Consider the following 15,430-nt stretch of genomic DNA (forward strand, 5'->3'; position numbering starts at 1 on the left):
ACAAAACAGATCAGTATCTTACTTATCAAAATGTTCTGGTTCTATTATATGATATTACCTATGGTTATATAAAAAAATTCTTAAATAAATTTTCACTTCTAAGAAACATAAAACATAAAGATAATATCTTTTTACTTGAGATTGCACACTTGATCTCAAACATATGAAAAGAAAATTCCTAGCCTTTTAATAAGGGCCTAGTAATTAAATAAAGATTGGGTAACGGATTATTATACACTGAAAGGTAGAGATGATGTTTCAAATAGGCTACTGATTATTTATTAGTACATTATGCAACGAGCCTATAATGAAGGTAATTAAGAAGTGAGTATGGATATTTATGAAACGAGCGCAGGCGAGTTTCATAAGTTTCATACGAGCTTCTTAATTACCATTAGGCGAGTTTCATAAGACTTTTTATGCTCGACCATATTTCTAACTTGATATTATTAATTTTATTGTATCTGACCTGGAACAATGTCCCGCATGTTGTGAGATATGCGCAGACGCGAAAGTATTGATTTTTTCCGAGGAACAGATGTCCACATTGATCTTGCTAGGCCATAAGAACCTACAGAGATAACATTGAAATAAAATTAGACATTGAAAAACGAGATGACAAATTGAATTTATTTGAATATTATTTACAATTAACGCTAATTATTATAGTAACAGAACATAACCTTCTGCGACAGTATTGGATTTCCAGCCTCCGTGACTTTTCGCTAATTCTCTTTCGATTGCATATCCGAGAATAATCGATACTTGCGGTTTTTTTTAACGGTAGAAAGCTGACCTGTCATTGGCTGAACAGTTGTAACCTGAGTCGTCATTGGCTGAAAGACCTGACCTTAAATGAGTAGGTGTACTTTAATGACATGCATTAAAGGTCTGCTACCAGGTGTATAATTACTACATTTCGACATGGTCGAGCATAAACATATATAACAGTTGCCAAAGTAGATAAAAGTTCAGTCAGGTATAAACAACTGTGGCGATTGAAGGTTGCTTGACTTCGGGACTTCGGGAGATGGTCAATATCGAGTCTCGGAAGACTCTGAAGTCTTTACGTTAACGACGCGACGTAATACAACATTGTCGTGCAGGTTTTCGGCTCTGCGGGCGCTGTTAGTCTCGCTTTCTTGATTGTTGTTCACCTCTAACACCCATCGTCCCTAAACTAGACCCTCTCCATGCGTCGCCAGCCGGCGTTCGGGGAATGCTATGGAATAACTAACTGAAGAAATGTTGACGGAATGATGGAGATGCCTAATATGGGGAGACGGGAGAACCCCGAGAAAAACTCCAACTGAGACTATTTCTAATTGGTTTATTTCGAAGCTTTATCAACAGGGGTCTGGTTTTATTGCCCGACACAACTTTGCTTGACAACTCGTTTACTAGACACTAAATGCCGGAAATCACAATTGCTCGACAACAAAATTTCCCGACAACACCTTGCATAGTAAGTGACATTAATTATTAAAATAATTATGATTACTATTCTTATTAGTAGAGACGAGAATTTCATGCACTGTAAAATCCCAAAATATGCATGCATTCATGCACTATCAAACTATGAAACATGCACGAACTAGCAGAATAGTAATATACGTTACAAGAGCGGTATGTTGACGTTTTCATGGTCGAAGAAAAGATTGAAAAAGCGAAACGTAGTTGAGCTTTTTAAATTTCCGAGAACATGAAAACAAGCATACCGCTCGTGTATCGTACATTATTTTGTGCGAAGATCGTTTATTACATACCTGAAAGACGAATTTCTAATTAGTTGCAATGAAATCTCCATGTTGGTTTCTGTTTAATGACGGCAACTTCGGAAAACCAAAATATCTTTCTTCAACATTGTAGCTATAAAATGTTTTCTGTGTTTATTATACTCCAGCAGGCCGTGATATACATCTGTCTTTTTTTTCTCCCAGTCTATAAATGCGAACTTAAAACAAACGGTAAGGTTATATAATGATTTATTTTTCATTTTAATATTTTAACAATATTATTTATATAACATATTGCAGTAATAACATCCGCATCTGAAATCTTGTTGATTTTTTCACGGCTTCCTTAATGTTACTTGTATCAGGAATGCAGTAAGTTTCGTGGAGTAGTAGACTTTACTTAATTTTTGCAAATATTTAAAAACAATAATTAACATTGCAATTTAGGTGAAATTGCAGTAGTAAGTTTCCAGTTTATAATTATTACTATGTTAAAAGCCTAAAGCAGTAAAATGAATGTCGCGCTTAAGCGGTAAGAAGAGGGAAATTGTTATGTGTATTACGTTGGGGATACTGAATGTGGTATTTCACACTTACCGCGTATTGGTTCTGTGCGGAAAACAAGCAAATACGCACGATCTCGCACAAAATACATTAAAATATGCACTTTCATTTTTGTTGCAAATTTCTTATTTCACTTCAATTTTTTTCCACAGTTAATAACTAACAACATTTATAAGTTGGTTTCTGTGAGGTTTTGCACTTGTCAGTCAATATGCTTTTGTAGGCAGAGAGTGACCTCTCTATAGGCTATCGCAAGAAGTTATGGGTGCAAACTTGAATTAACCTTTTTCTGTTATTTAGTTTTTTTCTTTCTTTTCCTTCTTCACTCCTAATTCCTGAAGCTAAAATAAGGGACATAAAATCGAGAAACTGAGGTGTCCACTCAAAACCATTAAAACATGCATTTTAACTGAATATATTGTATATTATATGCATGATTAAGCTAAAATTTTCTTAAATATGTATTAATTCATGTTTTTATCCCCCCCCAAAAAAGCCAAAACATGCAAATATGCACGGAAAAAGTACATATATTTGCAATCGGAAAGTAATGAAAGGGGTAAATACTAAGTTTGAGCTATGTCGTATGTTCCTATAAGAACATGCATTTGCATGGAGTTCTCGTCTCTACTTATTAGACTATACATTATCAAAACTGAAAATTAAAATGTTAAAACAAATTTACAACTAACAAACCACAGAAAGAATGTAAAATTACAGTTGAATATTGTGACCCATTTCTCGCAAGAAATCCAATATACAGTAGGGGTAGTTCTATTGCTTCTGTCATTGTAGATGTTAAGAATTCTCTTTTCACAATCGACATACACTTTTGCTTTTTCGGTGGCGTAGCGGATAATGTCTTCGGTTCTCCATTTCATCTGAATTTGTTCTATATGCCAACATGAGTTTTACCAACCAGTGGTTCGAGTCTTCTATGCCAAGCCTCAACTTTATTTTGAGTTCTCGGAAGTCCTGTGTCCATTTGATTAGTCACTGACCAAAACGATGGAGAATATAACGGCTGTGATCTTCCGCGTCCACGTCGGCGTCTGCCTTTCACATAATTTTCTTCGAACGAGTTGTAAATCGGATAAACATCTTCTGACAAAGTTTCAACTAGTTCGTCGAATGCGTCTTGAATATTTGAAGAGGGAAGAAATGCCAATGCTACAACCATTCTAATTTTTGCACCGAAATCAACTTTGTCACCGCATTTCTTTCTTCAACAAGTACCCATTTATTATGTGTCCGCAAAGTCACTCCGCAGCGAGGAGAGACGCTCGATCTCCTAACGGGAAGTTTTAAGTTGGCAGCAAAATCATTCACACGCTTTTAGTGTTGACCTTCGAGTGGAGTGAATCCCACCTCCCAACATAACTCCAGCCGCTAGCGGTGAATCCCATCTATAATCTTTTCGCTGTAAGAAAAATCCTAATATAAACAATAGCACGTGACTGAAGTGAAGCTTCATTGGCCGCTGTTTGGCGCCATAGATTCTCAGTACGTGTTCCCGCCTACTGTTGTACATTCTGTTTCATGTTAAACATTTCCCGTTACTCGTCAAGTAGGCCTAACCTCACTACTATGCATCCGTTTGCTAAGGAAACATTTACTTTATAATTACCATAATTAAAACTCATTTAATGTATTATATACATTTAAAGACTATTTGTTTTTCTCCGCTTTTGAGAGGGTTTCCACTCTTTATGTTTAATAACCACATACAGACGTGGACAAATTATTAACAAAATTGACGATTTTTATGATAATTCTGTTTACAAAATTTGACTTTTCAATTTAAACTACAGTTGACAATTTTGCATATTTCCATCATTACAGTAGACAGAAATATGCAAAAATGTCAACTGTAGTTTAAATTGAAGAGTCAAGTTTTGTAAAAATATATAATAAAAATCTTCAATTTAGCTAATAATTTATAAATTAGCAAAAATGTCAACTGCATTGAAGAGCCAAATTTTGTAAAAATATAAAACAAAAATCTTCAGTTTTGCTAATAATTTGGAAATATCCAAAATGTCAACTGTAGTCCAAATTGAAGAATCGGATTTTGTAAAAATATACAATAAAAACCTTCAGTTTTGCTAATAATTTGTAAATATGAAAAAATATCAAATGTAGTCCAAATTGAAGAGTTAAATTTTGAAAAATATACAATACAAATCTTCAATTTGGCTAATTATTTGGAAATACACAAAAATGTCAACTGTAGTCTAAATTGAAGAATCATATTTTGTAAAAATATATAATAAAAATCTTCAATTTTGCTAATAATTTGTCCACGTCTGTACACCGAGGATGCAGAAGTCATACTTCAGTACCACGTGCTTACGTGAACAACTACGAGCTCAAGTGACGCCAGCTCGTTACAAGAACAGACTACCGCAGTATTACTGTTGGTATTCATCCGCGATCATAGTACATAACAAAATATAAAAGTAGCTTTTCTTTTACATAGCGTTTTACATATGAGTGAAGTTATATGTTTCATCGTATTTAACAACTAGAATGCAATTTTTTATTTTCAAATAATACAAGATTATGGTTTCCAAATACGAACTATATTCTCCTGCGTCATGTGAGTGTTTCGTTTGGGAGCCAATCACGGGTATGATAGCAACGTGCTTGTGTTTACATTAGGATTTTTCTTACAGCGAAAACAGTATATCAACATAACTGCAGCCCCTAGCGTATACATCGCCGTCTCATAGCTGCGGAGTGAGTTTGCGGACGCACTGTACAACTCGATTCCCTAGACTTGGCACCTACTATTATTTTAATTACTCTTTTACATCAGTCTAAGCAATCTCTGCGACATCCTCGGATTGAAAATCTACCCAAAGAGGGATATCCTGCCCTTCTCTGCTATCCTTATCCTAATTCCAGTGTAGAAAGCATTTTTGCCCACTGCTATCGTAGGTAAACATAGAAAACGTGGGTATGCTCCTAGTACACTTATGCATAAAAACCTTCTCCTATACCTACATGATCCTCTTCGAGTCCCAAAACGAGAATGCAATCTGAGACATAAATCCTATTATTAATGTTGTATGCCGGGACGTTTGGTTACTAGTATTGCGAAGCTACTGAAATCGATATAGTCTGGCCGGCAACCAATCTCGTTTTTCGTGGCTTTACTCCATCCATCCTGACTGATACCCAATTGGCAGGTCTATCTGGAAATAGAAACTGACCACAAATCCCCATATTCCTGTAATTCAGAATCATATTACACACAGCTCCATGAGGTTCAAAACAACGATGAAAGCCTACTGTAAAACGAGACTATTTATTGCGAGATACGCAAGATGCTTTCGCAGGTTGTAATTATGATTCACCAATAAGATGTATCGTTTCAAAACTTGAACAGATATTACTAGATTAACAGGGGGACAAGTAGCTCTTTTGGTAGGGAAGACTGTTATACCTTGAAACACTTTTCACATTTTATTTTCTTTTAATTTCGGGAAATGAATTTTTTTAAATTAAAAATGCTTGAAATTATTATTGAAGATTCATTTACAACTACCTACGGTATTTCCCTGTCTTACAGATTTATTAAGAATGAAAAAAATAAAATTAAAGTATATGTAAAGTATTCCATGATACAACAGGTTCGTGTACCTTGGAACACTGGAACACAGGGAATATAGGTGGGAATACTTACTTACTTACTTACTTACTTACTTACTTACTTACTTACTGGCTTTTAAGGAACCCGGAGGTTCATTGCCGCCCTCACATAAGCTCGCCATTGGTCCCTATCCTGAGCAAGATTAATCCAGTCTCTATCATCACATCTCACCTCCCTCAAATCCACTCATAGGGATAGGTGGGAATATAGCTGTAAAAAGACAATTATTTTTAAAATGTATTTGCCATTATTTGCAGGCTTCTCTGATTGAGATTTTATTTCCTGGAGAAGCCATGGCTGCTTAACAGCTTTTTTCAAGACATCTGGATCAGTTGGAGTCCTCTTAACTCCAGTCTTACTTCGTGGCATGATCTTAAAATAAAAGAAAACAAAAACCGATAGCATCATGTACTTTGGAACATGTTCCATGGTACAAAATATTTTGTGTTTCAATATACAAGAAGTGCACGTTTCAACAAATATGGATGTGTAAACTAGAGATGGGAATGAATAATGGAATTCAACATATCTATTTACTCATCAGATGATAGGGAACACACCGTACTTGATTGATAGTTACAAATACAATTTGGTTTCGTGTTAGAAAACATATAAAAATGAACGAAATATTTACGTTTGATACTGAAAAAATTTCATCCACAGAACTCACACTTTGTACTTGCTATTCCCTTCTAGAGCCGCCCCTGGTATGTATTAAGAAGGTTATAAAACATGTGATGAATATTTCATAATGATAATAGACCACGGAACTATAGGCACTAAAAAAACTGAAAATATGCGTACAACTATGCTGTAAAAACTGTTGAAATATAAGCTGAAATTGAAATATATCCAGTAAAAAATGCATTTTAGAGACTTAATAATACGGTATAAATGAAAATAATTTAAAATAATAAGTGTTAAGAAGCCATACTGCACAGAAGGCTATTTTTTCATCAGTAGAAAAACATTTGTCTTCAGAAATCCATTTCTTCAATAAATCTTTTCTGCTGCTTTTTTCTTCCGGCATGTAGGTGATTAAACTTGTAAACAGATCGATCATGCACCGGTTCTTCGCTTGACTGTGCAGTAAAACTTGTTGAAATTAAAATTTACACTCCACGAGACTTCACCGTCGCAGATGTTTAAATACATTCAGTTTCGTTTCTATGAAATCAGCGCACTAGCAACAGTGTCTTCATTGCAGTTCCACGAACTCAACAATACGTGACTATGGTCGTAGGTGTCTAAATACGAGCACATTCACTTTTGGTTCTATGAAATCAGAGTAAAAATGGTAAAAGTTTGAATGACGTCTAGACGACGCGTATTTTCGCCCTGGCTCCTGAAAAATTTCACTTACACGGTTAGTATGTACTGTATACAGAGCGGGAGCTAGCCTCATATCGAAGTGGAAAACGACCCAACTTATACACTAGTGACAAGTATCCATTATCCTCGACAGTAAGTAAGGGCCGTATTCATCAGTGGCGTAGCGTCAATGTAAGCCAAAAAGCTTAGCTTCCCCAGTTAATAATAATTTCATAATAAACCTGCAGTTTATGAAGAAAATTATTTATTAATTTTAATAGAATTTATATTTACGCGTTAAATATTGTGATGCGGCAGCTCAGGATGATTTGTGATGCAGCAGTAAACAAGAAGCCTGCACACACCAGCTTCCAAGCAGACCGGTTTCTTCTGTGTAATCCACCCCGCAGATTTTCCATCCCTTCCTAAGCTGCTACCCTAGTCTCAAGGCTCGCAAAGAAGGTAGCTTTAACATTTAAAATAAGTAGTTTCCGCGTTATCCCTTTTCGTCAGTTGTGTTCAGTTGAAGTGTTAGTGTGCATTGTGGCTAATGTAATAAATAATGAGCGAAATAACAGTTCCTGACACTAATTTACTTGAATTTTTTTAGGACAATTGTATTATCAAAACTAACTTACGAACAAAAGTGTGATTTAAAAAACAAATGATCGACTCCCTTGCTGTGAATGAAGGACACAATCAAAAGACAGACGCATACTTACGTAATGATACTAATATTGTGATTTCTCTAAGTATGACAGGGAGTGAGCTAATGTTATACGTATACGTGTCTATTTGTTAAGAGATATGTGTAAACCGTGAAATCATATTTTATTACGTATCATTTGAGGTCATGCCTTATTGGTGTTACTTACGATGTTCCAACCAATCTTCGACTGCTGACTTGACATTGACTACTATTTATTTTAAGACTGTATTTTTGTAATACGTTTTCTCATATTGCATGAAAGACAACTTGAGTTAGCTTCCCCTACTCAAAATTTCATGCTATGCCACTGGTATTCATAGACATTCTTACCACGGGCTTCCGGTGGATGATCAGCGAACTAACGTTTTTCGTATTCATAAACCAGTGTTAGCGATATATGATATGAATCTCGTACGAGTAACCAGTCGATAGCCGGGGCTAGATTAGCACGTTCGTAGCGCGGGCTAGCGAAATGTCTATGCATTGCACCTCTGATTATTGACAATTTTTTATTTCTTGGAAATTATTCTTATTTTTATCAGAGAGAAAATTTGAAATTAGATAATAAATCGGGAAAAACAAGGAAATAGGCTATGTTAATATATGCATTTAAATACGAATATACGTATACATAGGGGAGAGTCGGGTAGTATCAGACATCGGGTAATATCGAACAGTGAGTTTCTTTCATCTACCACACGATGATAGTACCTGATTGACATGGTTACGTTTCTGTAATGTCGCATAGAGAAACGTAACCATGTCATTCAGGTACTACCATATGGTGGTAGATGAAAGAAACACACTGTCCGATACTACCCGATGTCCGATACTACCCGACTCTCCCCTATATATGTATGTACATATAATATTGCAGGGGAAAACCTCGAAATATGCATTTATGCAAGATAAAGTTGGCTTAATTCGAACGTAAAAACCGTGACCGCTTTTTCAATATGCAAAATCAATAAAAACATTCAATTACATGAAATTCCGCGGTCTAATGATAACTTTAAAACTGCATAAGTTTAAGAATTACTATTATTCGTACTTCAGTCAAGAAATATAATTTATATACGAGTAATAACATAGTCGCGTCTATTACTTGAGTTTTCATTTACAAATGAGGACGTGTATCAGATATATGTATGTTTACACAACCCACGCTCTGTAATTCTGTATCCCTTCCAGGAAACAATGCATCAAACATTTCATTTTAATGGGGACTAATGTATCTTATTCGATGCTGAATGAACTCACTCCCCCCTCTAAATAATACAATTACATCAGAGGACAGATTCTCCGATACTACGAAACTCGATATATGAGCTGCGAGGGAAAGTGATGGCTAGACAGGCTTGCTCGTGGAGCTCCCTTCATTTCCTCAAACCACTCCATCTGCCGCTCACTCGTTTTGGGCAGTGCCAATGACAAGTGACAAAATCAGTAGCGGCCGCGATAGTGTCCTAAATAAAGTATCAGACAGGAACGTCCCGGCAGCAGTGAAGAGGGTGGGAAATGCTGTTGGAATCGCGTATGCAGTTACAGAAGTTACGGCACGCCGGCCTACGGTGCTATATGGTCACAGATTTTTATACAAAACTAGCCGTACCCGTGCGCTCCGCTGCACCCGTTAGAAATAAATATAAAGTAATTACATAATTAAAATAGGACATTTGGTCCAGGGAACATTCGTGTTTGATAGAAGGATAAATCGTTTAATATGTTATTTAAATTAAATTGTTTAAAAAAAATAAAATGCGATCATTTCGATCCAGATTCCACTCATTTGGTGCAATGACAATTCCTTTAACATGTTTCTTAATTTTTATTACATGCAACCATAGTTTAATGAACATTGACATATAATTTAGTTTTAATGTGTATACTGTATATTACTTGCTATATGTTTCCATTGAATTATGGTAATAACGTAATTTTAACCCTTGTTTCTTACGTTTTCAGTAAATGGCGCTTGGCCCACTAGGGTTCTGAACCCTTCAAATAACTTAAATAGTGATACAGCATATATAGTGATATGCAATTATATTTCTTTCTATCAAGTTTTCTGTGCATAAGAAGCTACTTTAATCTTACCTGTCCTCAATTCACTCACAAGTTACTGTAGTAACATTATAGCATTATGTCCATCTAGAGAAACTACACCTTCCAATGCTGAAATAATAATTAATTATACAAATGTTTAATTAGCTTTCGATATTACTTCATACAAACACAGAAACATCCTCTGTACGCTATGTTTAATAGCTTTCGATTATTGTTGTTCAAGGCCCCTTATAGACGAAATCATTTGTTTCTATTTCATTGCACGCCAATAGGTGGCATCGTTATTTTAATTTTAAAACTCATTTATCTCATTAAATATCAGTCCTATCAAATTTTGCTTAGAGTAAAACTTATCGGAAGTCATTTTTAAAGAAACTTTTGTTATGTAAAATTTTCCACGAAAATCAATAATAAAGGAGATATTTCGATTTATTTAATTCAAGCCCCCTTATAACCCCCCTTTTAAATGAAGTATTTTGAATGTCATATAGCTTAAAATCCAAGTTACAACGAACTTAATTTATATTCCAATTTTCATATAAATCGGTTCAGTCATTATCGCGTGAACAAATAAACATCCAGACAGACAGACAGACAGACATACAAACAAAAATTTCAAAAAAGCTATTTTCGGTTTCAGGATGGTTAATTATACATGTTAGGACCAATTATTTTTGGAAAATCGAAAATTAACAGAAAAATTTCGGCTACTGATTTATTATTAGTATAGATATACATTCACCGATAGACATATGAAAATTACATTATTATTATTATTATTATTATTATTATTATTATTATTATTATTATTATTATTATTATTATCTATTGTGATGATGGTGATATTTATGATTATGATAATAATGACAAAGCACTTGTTAAGTTTCCAACTATAAGAAGTCATCAACATTTGGAATACAAGAGACAGAAAGGAAAGTTATCCCATTTAAGAACTCTAAAAGCCTTTAGGATGACGCTATGTTAAGGTTAGCATCTCACGAGACAATGAGCTCCAAGCTGCTATGGGAATGTCAGTCCTGCGCTCTTGTTTAGTATTCGTCCCTAGGGAAATACCCCACTGCTCATTTCTGTTAGAGATTGACTGAACCCCAGGGCAGCAAGAATCGATCCTACGACCTTCCGAGGGGCACAAAAAACAATAACGAACAGTATTATAACTGTCGGTAGTAACATACTTTAGTCTACAATATTTAAAAGCAGTATTGTTTTCGTAATGTTCGTTACATTTTTGCTATCTTATACGAAATACAAAAAGAAAGTGTTGTGAAACTGCAGATAATGATATATTTATATACTTTCAGGAAGTACACGTGTTCTGCATTTTCGTGGCCTTATGAGAGTCTCTAGATCACACGTGTTGACACCTAATTTGGATACATTGGTGTTGAGAAAAAGGTGAAAAGACCGTGTCCAGGAAACCAGTTCATCTACCTCCTCTTTCACATGCATGACTTTGGAATAAAATTAATGATTGTTGGTTGTCATCAATTTAGAAATATCAGTTAAGATTCACATATTTAAAATTGTTATACTCTGTATTTTCCTTTGATTTTATCTAATTCTGTCTTATATATGAAAAAGATATTAAATTATTAATTGTATTACAAAGCAGATGTTCTTTGTATATTATAGATTTACTTTTCTTTTCAAGATCGAGAACACTAACATCTTTGGCAATTATTATATTGATTAAACATTAAATTATTATAAGTGTTTTACTGAGTATCTGAGGGAAGAGAAAGTGAGTGAGAGTTATGTGCATAGGAACAATATTGAGAAATTCGCCACTGCTATCTTTACTTGTTTTCTTTATTCTCCCTCCCTCGTAACAGTTGATAAAGCGACGTATAATCACAGTCTACTATATACAGTCGCGAAGCTTGAGGTGTTTTTTTGCAAATCTCGTGATAAAGCGCTCCAAGCGGTTAGCAACCAGAAACAATAGACTGTCCATGGTCGACTTTGGACTGTGTCGTATTTCTATCGAGTGCTAGCTCGTTGCGTATTTCACATTGATGCTTGTGAAATGTTCGTTATTGGTTGTAATGAAAATGTTAATGGCTAAAATATAATAATTGGAATAATAATATGGGATAAGGAGGAGACGTTTGTAGTGCTATAAATTGTAGCAACAGTAAGAGAAAGAGGCCAGAGTTATCCTTTTTCCGATTTCCGAAAGATTCAGAAAGGTTCCTGGGTTTCCACAAGAATGCTGTGCAGAAACAAAACTCTTAATTTTGAAGTTCTTTGTGACTGTTAGAATACATTATATCCTTAAATTTCACAATGAAATGTTTCAATCTAACCGAAAGGACATTAGATACCGGTTAAAGTTCTGTTACTTAGGCTACTAAATTTCCAGAGAAATAAAGGTTAGGTCTACTTTTTTTTTCAGGGGATATATTTTTAATTGTAGCTATTAATTTTGTTATTATTTTTATGTGTTATTTTACTAAAGACGTAGAAAAATTAAGTTCGTTTTAATGAAATTTATTGATCACGTTTTATTTTCAATTCTGATGGGATTATTATTGCTTAGGCCTACTTTTTTTTCAAAGGATATGTTTTTAATTATAGCTGTTAATTTTGTTATTATTTTTATTTGTTGCTTTACTAGAGACGTAGAAAAAGTCTGTTACAATAAAATTTATTGATCACGTTTTATTTCCAATTCTGGTGTGATTATTATTGCTTAACCTCATCCCACTTTGTTAACTACGTAAGCCTACACTACAAGTACCGGTACACGTAAGTTACTCCATTAATTCATATTTCCATTATTATTGTTGTAAAGAGAAATGCAAATTAATATTTATCGGTTTCATAGTTAATTATCGCTATAATCTTGAATGAGTGAAGCTATTATAGTAAATTTCAGTTCGTTTTGCACAAACAAAAATTATATGAACTTATTTCTTGCAGGTATCTTCGAGTTTATGGTGGAATTTAATATACTTCATTAAAATAATAAATTAACTTTATGCATTTAATATTTCAATAATGGAAGGAAGGTGTTAATTTTTCCAAAAGAACACAAGGAAAGTGTAACATATTTTGTCGGCTGCTAGGAGAGAGATCTGCGATGATGAGGCGATAGTAGCGATCCTAGTGGTGGGCAACTACCCATGTTTGCATTTTTACTACATATTGAACTTCGCGACTGTATATAGTAGACTGTGGTATAATAACCAATTAAACAAATCTCCTTTGCAACGCGTCGTGGCTGGGTTCACGTAAACAAAGACTGACTCCGTACCTCAGTTCACTAGACAATCCATGATTTACGGTCTTATTAATAAAACCACTTATACAAACGTTTATCTGTCTTATACTTAGACATACACAACGAATAGCTCGCATATAAGTCGTGTGTAAATTCATGACTAATAATCACTACATACAGTACGATTATTTAGTCCTGACAGTCGCCGGAGATGTGCGCCTGGATCAGGGAAGTCCATTTAGTTACGCCAAGGGGCGTTTAAGTTAGTCACTCGCTTGTCGTCGAAGCGATCGGATGTCATGCTTGCGTTAGGACGGTATGTTCCTAGTACAATTAAGGGTATATGTACGTGAACGACCACAAATATTATCAGAAAATGCAGGCTCTAAATTTCTAAACATTTTATAAGAAAATGAACTCACAAATGGACAAAAATTACAAGGTACCACTACAAGACTTATTAGAACTGAAATATCTGATAAAAGTATAAAAAAGGTTACTAATAATATTTTTCAAACCAGTTTTATCAAAGTATGAAAAAAAAAAAACAAAAGAATTCTGCAGTTACATCATTTGGTAACCATAACATTGTTATGGTCTCTCTGACATCTCTAATATTTTTCCTGCATGTAATAAACACTTATTTCTGAAAAGTAGACTACTCTCAGACATGTAGAGTTGTTTATTTTAATAAAATAAAATTAATTTTTTATTTGTCCTATATAAAATATATTAAAACTTACATAATGTTTTGTGACCTCATTTTTCTATTTTCAAAGATATGGGCATTATTGTAGTCTACCCTTTGCATAAATACATGTTAAATCAATGTACAAAAGAATTCTATCTCTAATGGTTGTGGAGTTATGAAATAATATGTGTGAAAATTTTCAAATGTTGGAAAATTTAATTTAATGTAAAAAAGTGAATTCTAAAAAATATTATTAATAACCTTTTTTATACTTTTGTCAGATATTTAAGTTCTAATAAGTCTTGTTGTGGTACTTTGTATTTTTTTTCCAGTTGTGAGTTCATTTCCTTATAAAATTTTAGAAATTTAAAGCCTGAATTTTCTGATAATATTTGTGGTTGTTCACGTACATATACCCTTAAGCTGTACTGCATTCCTTTACCGATCGCTCGCCCTTATCTCTACTACGGAGCTCTCCCCACTACTCCTATCTCTTCCCCTCTTTCGCGTCGCTGAGCTGTCAGGTCTAAATAATTGGTCTTTTTGTACGTCGTGTATAACAACGCAGCTACGTCATAGTTTCGTAATTTCATTACGAAAGATAATAGAATAACTGAGATTTTTATTGCATTCGATAGTGTGCGGCGCTAAGTATCGATAGTACAATTTGGGCCTGATCGATTACCACGCTATATTTTTATCAAAGAGGTACAGCAACAGCAATATTATTCTAATTATTCTGCTGTCTTTGTTTTTTTTCTTCTGTGGTTACAAGGCAACCATCATAAAATGACAATCGATAGGAACAGCTGTTAGAGAGGCGGCAATGTTTTCCTTTATACTCAACGCGTAGTCCCTATTTACACTTGCTATTTGTCGTTCGACTTACAGCGCGGGCGCATGCGCAGTACGGATTTCGATCCTTTCCTTTCGACATCTGCTGAGTAGAAGCTGTTTCTATTTCTGTGCGACATTTCCTAGGTGGGCCTGCCGAATTGACGCGACAGGACCCGAACATGGTTCGGAAAAGCAGTAGCAGACAACTTTTAATCAGCTGTTTCTCTCTTTCCGCGCGCTTTGTAGCATCATGTCAGATTGGAACAAAAACCAAATAATGAAATTAATCAAGCTTTACGAGGAATTTCCATACTTTTATGACATCAGAAATGAGGACTATCACAATAGGATTCGGAGGGAAAATGCACTGGAGTTTATTTGTACAAATTTGGAGTCTGTTCGTCCCAATACTATTCCCTCCGACATCAAAACAAAAATAAAGAACATCAGAAGTCAATATGCAAGAAAAAAATTAAACTTTCAATTCATTTTAATATAATAAATATCTATTGGACAATTTTGTTCCAGTTTGAAATCTTTACTGAGTACATGGAATAATCCTTTTTCCTGCCTTCTGGACCTCCATCTCCTTTCCCAGTCTCTCTCTCTCTCTCTT

The 15,430-nt window shown here is 34.5% G+C and overlaps 1 protein-coding gene across 8 annotated transcripts in view; it reads left to right on the plus strand.

The window, feature by feature from the left end:
- The window catches only part of Spn (Spinophilin), a 595,298-nt gene that overhangs the window by 283,402 nt on the left and 296,466 nt on the right, over window positions 1-15,430 (plus strand). The gene's annotated exons all lie outside the window — the stretch shown is intronic.

Source organism: Periplaneta americana, chromosome 14 (assembly GCF_040183065.1).
Source record: "Periplaneta americana isolate PAMFEO1 chromosome 14, P.americana_PAMFEO1_priV1, whole genome shotgun sequence".
Classification (NCBI taxonomy): Eukaryota; Metazoa; Arthropoda; class Insecta; order Blattodea; family Blattidae; genus Periplaneta; species Periplaneta americana.